Source organism: Vidua chalybeata, chromosome 3 (assembly GCF_026979565.1).
Source record: "Vidua chalybeata isolate OUT-0048 chromosome 3, bVidCha1 merged haplotype, whole genome shotgun sequence".
Taxonomy (NCBI): Eukaryota; Metazoa; Chordata; class Aves; order Passeriformes; family Viduidae; genus Vidua; species Vidua chalybeata.
In genome coordinates, this window is record NC_071532.1 from 71,326,022 (window position 1) to 71,335,049 (window position 9,028).

The window sequence follows — 9,028 nt, forward strand, 5'->3', positions numbered from 1 at the left end:
CCACTAACTCTTCCTTGCACCAGCTCATACATTCACTTGCCTCTCCGACTGACGTTTTTTTCTCTAGGGCTTCAAGAACAATATAGAACTTTCTCTTACAATATTTGTTTTAGCCTGAGAGCTGGATTAGGAGTAAGTACAATGGTGTCACAAAGCTATACCTCTTTGTGCACTCAGAAGACATGCTTCTCCCACAATTCTTCAAGGTTATATAGTAAATTAGGTTACTTTTTACCATCACTCTCATCTTTGCCTGCTTATTGCTGCAGAAATTAGATAGTCAATAATGGATGAGGCACCAAACTGAGGGAAGAGAAAAGCTGTAGTGGAAACATTGGAAATTCCAACAGGCATGACTTCTATATAAAGAATCAGACACACACATTCCTCACATAGAACTTTTTGCTCATATGCTCTCAAGGTGATATATACATGTTAACCAAATCATTCTAATATTATGAAGCCAGTTCTACATGCTCTTGCAGTTTAATGCATTGTATTAATGATATGCATTATTATATTGCTCTGTGTTCTGTACAATGGTGCCTGCAACTTTTAGATATCTAATGAGATAGCTTGAAGGGGACCTGAAACAGCATAGGTGTTGGTGTTTTTTTGTTTTTTTTTTTTTTTTTTTCCCGACAAAAATTCCTATTTACGGAAAATATCCATTTTTCACACTTGATAATGAAGATCTTTAGTGTAAAAAAATCATATTCAGTGCTGAATACTGAACTCATATTTTTATTTTGGAGATATTGAAGATGTTGATTTAGATATAACTAACATCTAGTAGCCTCAAATGAAATGTCTGTAAAATTCATGTTGTTTTCTTTTTCGCTCAAATTAGACTTTAGCTGAAAAATACCTTCATTAAAATATTGTTTGTAAAAAAAATAGCTGGGATAATCCAGGAATAGCAAGACTGAAAACTTTCTAGATACCGGATAAAAATACAAGTATTTTGCCTTGCTCAGTGTTGTGTTTGATTGTATATAAATTACATAGGATAACACTGTCCTGGTTATGTCTTGATGCATTTTATTTTTATGAATGACATTAAACACCCTTTCTGCAAAATGTAATGTGTATCTGTGGAACTGTGTGCCATTTGATAGTGTGTTTTATCTTCCTTTACTTTGGGCATTAGGAAGTACAGAACTGAGTGTTTTTTTCCAAAGAGAGGATTCCCCAATAAGGTTATGTTAGAATGACTGCGGGTCTTCTGAGCATTCAAGATACGCTGTTTTATGTCCAGAAAACTGTCTAGTAGTATACAGCTTTCTAACATCTCTGAGGCTGGCAAAATCAAAGCTTTCATTAAGTCAAGTTTTTCACTAGAAGAATGAAGATGTGTTGGTACTGTTCACCTATTCTGCTTTTTTTTTGATTATAAAAGTTAGAATAGAATTAAAAATATTCTGTGGGTTTTGGTAATAAAAAATACTTGTGTTATGTGCCTCATCTGGATATGGAGCGGTTGGTAGAACTCATATATGGAGAAAGAAAAAAAAAAAAAAACAAAAACAGAGATTCCTGTCAGAAAAGGAGTCTTAAAGTCATTCCTGCTAAAAACATGCTGCCAATACACAAAATGTTTGTGTCAAAGCAGAAGAGAAGTCTGTTAGTTTCTCTGCTTCTCTATTTAGATGAGGAATCCAGCAATAGAGCTGGTGACAACAGCTGTTGTATCTGCCATGATCTGTGAAAGGCCTTCAAAGACTCTTCAAGCAAAAAAATTTCTTTTCCACAGATTTTTTTTTAATCTTTCATGGGTTTATCCTGTTCCTGTGGCAAGTATTTACAGTTATAAACAGTTTTCTGTTTTCAAAATCATATTTAATTCTTCATGCATGTCTTATGTATATGAAATCTTATGTTTCATATTGCACCTGATTGCCTCAGTAAATATTAATACAGACTTAAATGCATCTGGAACATTTTAGAAAAAAAAAAAAAAGAAGAAAAAAATGGTTGTGATGTTATGATGTTAGCTAAGTGAATAAAAAAACCATTCAGTTTCATGTGCTGTTGCTTTTACACCTTGTATAAATGTTTTGGAGATCAGGAAAACCAATTAGCAAGAGGTTGGCCTTGGTTCCTGACAAATGACTTTCCTTTAAACTCCTGCCAAATATTTTGTCATTATTCAATGAATCAAGTTAAAAGCAGGTTGTCTAAAAGTCTAATAGTCTGGACTTTCAAGATAATTTGCATTAAATAGACATCAGTCATTATTTTGTCCTTTTTACATAACTGTTGTACTAAATTGTTCAATGTTAAGGTAAAACCCTGTAGTTAAGGATTGTTAAAAGTTGTTTTTCCTTTTCCAAATGAAGACTGACTTTACCTGTGTATACCAAATTCTAAAGTCGGGAATGAGAGCTTTAGCTGACTGTCACACTGACATCTATTATCCATTTGTAAATTGTTGTACAGCTCTTCTTATACTAATATATTAAGGCTATTATATAACCTCAGTAAAACTGAATATATGAATCATAGCAGATGTTCTAAGAGAAACGTTGTTTTTATAAATAAGTATTTTTTGATTTTTAGGAACAGAAATGGAAAATTCTGCACCATCATTTTTCATCTTTATTTGCTGGCAATCATTTAGGGCACACTAGAATTATTTTTAGGATTAATTTGACTCCATAAAAAATGGAAATCAACATAAACAGTAACACTTTATCATAGGAATGTTTCTCTTGTCTTCACATATTAAGACAAAGTTGCATAGTAAAATCCACATCAATTTTATCATCAAATTAGGCTTAGCTTGGAATTACACTTGCCCTTTTTGATCAGAGGCAGCCTGAAGCATGAGAGTGGAAATAGTTGGGAACTGCAAGTCTGGGAAATTTATGGCCGCTGTGTAACATTTGCACAACAGCCTATAGCTTTTAAATTAAATAGAGTTCTCACTAAAACAACAAAATAAATAACAAAATGTTCAATAATAATTTCTGACATTCAGCTGTGAGCTGACAGTAAAGCAGGACTCTTAATATTTTAAAAATGTTGGCACCCTCTTATCTTGCTCACTGTAGTAGTGTCACTCAGTTTTGACACCTAGGCAGAAAATTCAATTCAGACATGTGATTAATAAATCATCTCACGAAACTTCAGACTTTATTATAAGGATGTGAGTATTTTGCTACTGCATGCAAGCAAAAATATAAATAATCATGTGGCATTATGTGAAAGTTTAGCATGATAACTGTTATGCTTGATAAATTCTCTAGCTTGACTTACACAGAGAAAATTAGAGTACTTTCGTTTCAGTGATTTATTTTCCACTGTCTTCTGCAATAGCAAATGTGTGTACACTTCCTGAGGAGAAAACTCATATAATCCTTTTTCTCTGGAAAATGTTTCAAGATATTCTTCACTTATCAATGAAGACAGTGTTAATTTGGAACTTGATAGAGGAAAAGGTAAAACTGGAGTAATGAAGCACTTTTTCTTCAGCTATAGGATATTTCAGCTTAGATCAATTTTCTTCATACTAGCTAATCATAATAGCTTTAGCAATCCACTTTAGCTTCAGGTAGGTGTTTTGATTGTTTTGAAGAGAAGGATCAATTAAACTGACATAAAAATAATTGGTGAAAAGAGAAAAACAGAAATTTAATTTCTGCTGTAGGGAACTCACTAGTATACTAGTATTGTATTGCAGTATACTTCTTTTTGAGTTATAGTTAGACTCAATTTCTTACTTGAGGTACAGAGTCAAGAATTCAAAAAGTCCATTTGATAAAAAAGAAATGTATCACAATATTTACATCACAAAAGGAAAAGAAACTGCAGATCCTAATGCGGCGTTTGTTTTTGTTCTCCCCGGCTGCACGCAGCTCTTGGGAGCCCGGCTGTGGCATAGCTTCCACGTGCTGCCGGGGTTTTCTGCCGCAGGTTCCCGGACACGGCTCCGTGTCTTGGGCGCATGGGCTGGCCAGCCTCTGTTACCGTGCGCTAGGGGTCTGGCAAAGAAGTAATTTATCCATTTACTCCGTGCTGGGCTGGAACGGTTTATTGGTCATGTGGTGCGGTTCGATGGAAAGACACAATCGCTCCCGGCACTCGCATGGGAGAAAATGGCGCCTGGGTGACGGCGGGATAGGATTTTATGGAGGGGCGGGGCGAGAGGATCCACGGCCTGCCGCCCAATAGAGGTGGCTGCCGTGGCGGTGACGCCAGCGACAGTGACCAATCAAGACGGCGCTGGGGCGGTTCCTGGGTCCCAGGGCCAGTAGGGATGCGGCATCAGGGAGATTGGTGGGGAACTCTCTGGAAAGGATGGGGAGTGTCTGCCTGAGTGATTGGGGTAAGCTCCAATAGCACGCAGCTAGGAACAAACAACCGCAGGGAGGGGAAACACGGGGGGTGCGCGGGATTACAGAACTTGGCTATCTAACATAAATTAAAAACCCTAATCTAAACCCGAACCCCGGGATGCAACATCCTCATTCATCTTGAAATGTTTCATCTTTCAAGAAAGCTTACTAAAATCTAGTCCTTGTTCAAGTAATTAGAATAATCTAGAACTATTTGTGTGAGATTTTACAGTACTGAAATGTAAAACCTTAAGTTTTAAGCAAATCATTGAATATAGACTATTAATAAGGATTAAATGTTTGTAATAGATTTATATTCTATATTTTTTTTAAAAAGTTTCATGGTGGGCTGTTGTATTTGGAGTTTTCTCAAAGAAGTGCATAAGTATTATGTGAATAAAAATTATTTCACACTTTTTAAAAGTTCAGAGTGAAACTCATAAGAAAAAAAAGGGTTGATTTTCTAATATTTCTCTGACCTTTGGTAGATCTAAAAAGCTTTATCCTAGAAAGTTATCATGGGCTGCTTCTGAATGAAATTTTATCTGTATATTTCTGCAGTACAATATTACTTGACCTTACTTTTGAATTTTTCAACACATCAAATCTTTGGGGCAGGGAAACACTTAAGAAAGTTCTGGAACTGGAAAACGTCCAACTCAGATGTGATATACAGCTATTTATTTTTATCTATGACTATTTATTTCAGTTAATAGCAAATTCAGAACCTTCAGTTGCTGTTAAGTACATGTTAAAGCACTTTAATTTTTCACTGAAAGGATGACAGTGTTATATACATTTATTACCTCAAAAAGCAATTCCTGAACATTCCCTTTCTCTATTGTTACTTCTCCAAATTGATGAAAAATGGACTGGGAGCATTAAATGTACTTTTTTTTTTCCTCATAAAATAAATACAAAGTCATACAAAAATATGTTGGATATTATTTCTTGTTGCTTTTCCGATAATTCCATTCATTTGCATCCTACTATCCTTTGCCGTGGATAGGTTTAATGAAGGTGAACATGTTGAGAATGGATGCAAATTCAAATAATTAACCTAAATGTAGTTAACAAAATTTATTAGAATGTTATTTTATGCATTACATATATATGGTGTTACTATTTTATTCCTATTAATCTTATAATTTTATATCTATATATCTATTATCTATATATTATTGTATAGCTATTTATTTATCTCTATAGCTTATTTATCATATAATATTATCAGGAAAAAAATGAAATACCTATTTAAGTAAAATTCATATGAACACAAAATCTGAAAAAATGATGGTCATATGAGCAATGATACCTTATATAGAACATATATACAGTATACAAATAGTAGCATTTCTCGATCTAATCTATTGAAAGAACAAATGCCTGAAAGAGACTGTGGTTTATTTACAGTTGTTTATCCAGCTTAATCAATGTAAAACTAAATTTTATCTTCTTAGCTTGTCTCCATCTTCTCAATAGAAAGGCTTTCTAACAATTCTTTCTTTTCTCTTCCTTTTAAATACATGTTCTGACAGCATATTTCACATATTGTCTTAGACTTAAAAAATTCCACAGAATAGTCTTACACTTAAGGATATAAGGTATGTACTACTACAATGAGTCTCGTTGTGTTGCATCCTGGGATTGGGTTTTAGGGGTTCTTATTTGTGTTAGCTAGCTGAGTCCTGTGTACCCCCGTGGTTCCCCCATGTCGTTCCCCCCTCCCCGCAGTTTCTGGCCCCATGCTGCCTGCCGTTGGACTTCTCCCCCCCCGCCACTCCTGTAACCACTCCTCCATCCAACCCCGGGAACCCCCCTGTCCGCTGCCCCATCCCCACGATCCCACTCAGCCCGAGGCTCGGTGTCCACCCCTGCGGTTCGCTGGTTGGTCACTGTCCTACGTCATCATCGCATCACCCATGCGGATTGGGGGGCGGCGTCTGCCCTCCCTATCACATCCCCTAAATCATCCTGCTCCCTCCCGGGGTCTGGTGCCATTTCCCCCATGTGGAGTGGGAAGCGCGGGTCGCTATCCCCACCTCAGCTCTCAGCGACAATAAAGCCTTCCTGCCTTCCTCGCGGGTGATCTGGACATTCCTTCCCTCTTTACCTTGGATCCCATAGCACGGGCAACAGAACCCGGAGACTCCGACCCGCGTGCCGGTGCCAGCGGCACGTGGGAGAGGAGCAGCGAACCCAGAAGTCCAGGGGGAGGCAGCGCCAGAGGGCATCGGAGCTGCCCCAGACCGGGGAGAAAGAGAGAACGCCGCATTGTTGAACACTTCGTTGGTACACTCTTTCTCTGAGGCATACATTGTGAAATCATGCATCATGAAAATTGTATTCAATTCTTCCCCCCCCTCCCATATTATCTAATGATTACTTCAAATTGAGAGAGAGAAACACGTGCAACATAACCTTGATGCCTAGAAATTATTCCTTTGTGTCCCAATTTTTTGACAAAGGCTGAGAAACAAATTGCAGAATTTCTTTCTCAACAAAGTAATTTATAATGTGGTCATTGCTACTTTTATATCTGTTCCTAAACAAAAATCACGTCTTCATCCTCTAGTATGCACTTAAACTCTCAGTTTAAAATATCATTATGTAAATCAGGTTTCAAATCAAAGTAAAAAAGATCATGAATTCTGCTGAAAATATGATCATGAAAACAAAAATTTATTTTTAAAGAAAATTACTTCTGAATGTTCTACACAGTGTGTTTTCCTAAAGCATGGACTGCTGACTCTCCAGGAAGATTTTAATATCCATTGCTTTTGAAGTAGCTGTAGTGAAAACCAGTTTCTAGTCATACTACTGTCAATAGATCAGATGGCTTTGTGAGCACTAGATTGTGTAGGACACTTCCTTTACAGTAAAATTATGTACACTGATGTGTACTGATGTACATGTATACTGATGGAGAATGTAGACTCAGCATCAGTACCACTAACTTTGGGTAGATAGGGACTCTTGATAGAAGGTGACTGGTTTCAAGATGTGCTCCTTTAGGACACAAATCAGAAAGGCAATTTGGAAGTGCATTTGTCAGAAAAAAACTTTCTATCATAATTGTGAATTTGAAGTCATACCAGTTTTCACATAACAGACCCTTTCATTAAACTGTGCATTGAAGAGATATGTTCTATGTTATTTACTATGGAAAATTTAATCATGTGGTAAAAATAGCCAGATTTAACTCTGGTAATGTCTTGTAAATCCATCTAAATTACAATAATTTGTTTAACTCTTCTCCTAAGAATTATATCTAAAGAATACTACAGTGAATCAGACTACAGGGATAGAGATGAGAGCTGAGAAGACAAATCTGACTGTAAGAAATGCAAGTCAAATGGGGGGGGGGAGGAATTTGCTCATTAAATGTATAGCATTTTGAAAACTTAGTTCCAAATCCATATAAGATATAGATTTTCCCTCTTCTCATACTCCCACTCACTTTAATTCCAAGTCAGATTTAATTTTCTTTTTGCCACCTTGGAATGTCCTTCTGTCTTACTTTCTATCTACTAAGAGTAAGGAAAATCAGATACTTCCTTATAAATCTATGGGACAGCTATCATTATAATTTTCCTGAATAAACATAATTTTCAGAAGATTTTTTTCCTCCATAAAATTTCAATTTTCATTGTTTTTAGTTTTCTTTCAAAACTGTTCAAATTCTCTTTACCTCTTTGATTGCTTCTCCTTGTATTTTCCAGGGCTTTTTTTCTTACCTAAGACACTATAACCGTAAGGCACATTGTCTCAGTCCTTATTACAGAGATCTGAATGACTGTTGTTTTGGATTCCAGAAAGTGTACTCCCCAGCTAAGGATGTAGGTAGTCTGTGGCTTTTTGTTAATAACTGTAAAATCAAGCAAAATATGATAATAACTGCATTCCCTGAAGACCTAGGTTCTGTAGTCTAAGGTAATTTATTTCTGTTTTTGAGGGCAATGTGTTGATTTTGGCTGGTATAGTGTTTAGAGGGGGGTAGAGAGGATTTGGCTGGGATAAATGTTTAGATTGGATATTCTGTCTTTGTGGAAAGGGCTGCCAAGCATTGGAAAAGGCTGCCCAGGGAGGGCAGTCCCTAGAGGTATTTAGAAAAGAAGTAGATGTGGTGTTGAGGGACATAGTTTAGTGGTGGGCTTGGAAATTCTGGCTTAATTGTTGCACTCTCTGGCATTAAAAGTTTTTTCCATACTAAATGATTCTATGTTTGTATTAACTTTTTTTTATTATTTTTACTGGGAAATCGATATCAAGTAATCCTTAAGAAAATAATTAATGAAATGAAACTTTGTAATTCTGTGAGAAAGACAAGAATGCTCTCCAGAAGATGTCTAAAATGAGTATTTTTTATTGCCTACTTTAGGAGGCTCTAAGATCAGCTTTAGTCTAAATGAACAGATTAGTAAATTCAGTTAAATATATATCAAGACCAAAAAGCTTTGTACACAAAAAGCAAAATTATTCTACTTACTTAAAGATAAATTCATGTCTCATTAGATAAAGGTAAAACTAAAGAAATATTGTAGGCATTTGTTTGAAGAAAAAAAAAGTTAAATCCTCCTTTAGAGACTGTGTAGGAATTTTCCACATGGAGAAAGATAATTAAAATATGCTAAATAGTAATATCTACTTCTTATAAAAAAGACTAGTTATGGTATTGTGCTAATGAAAGG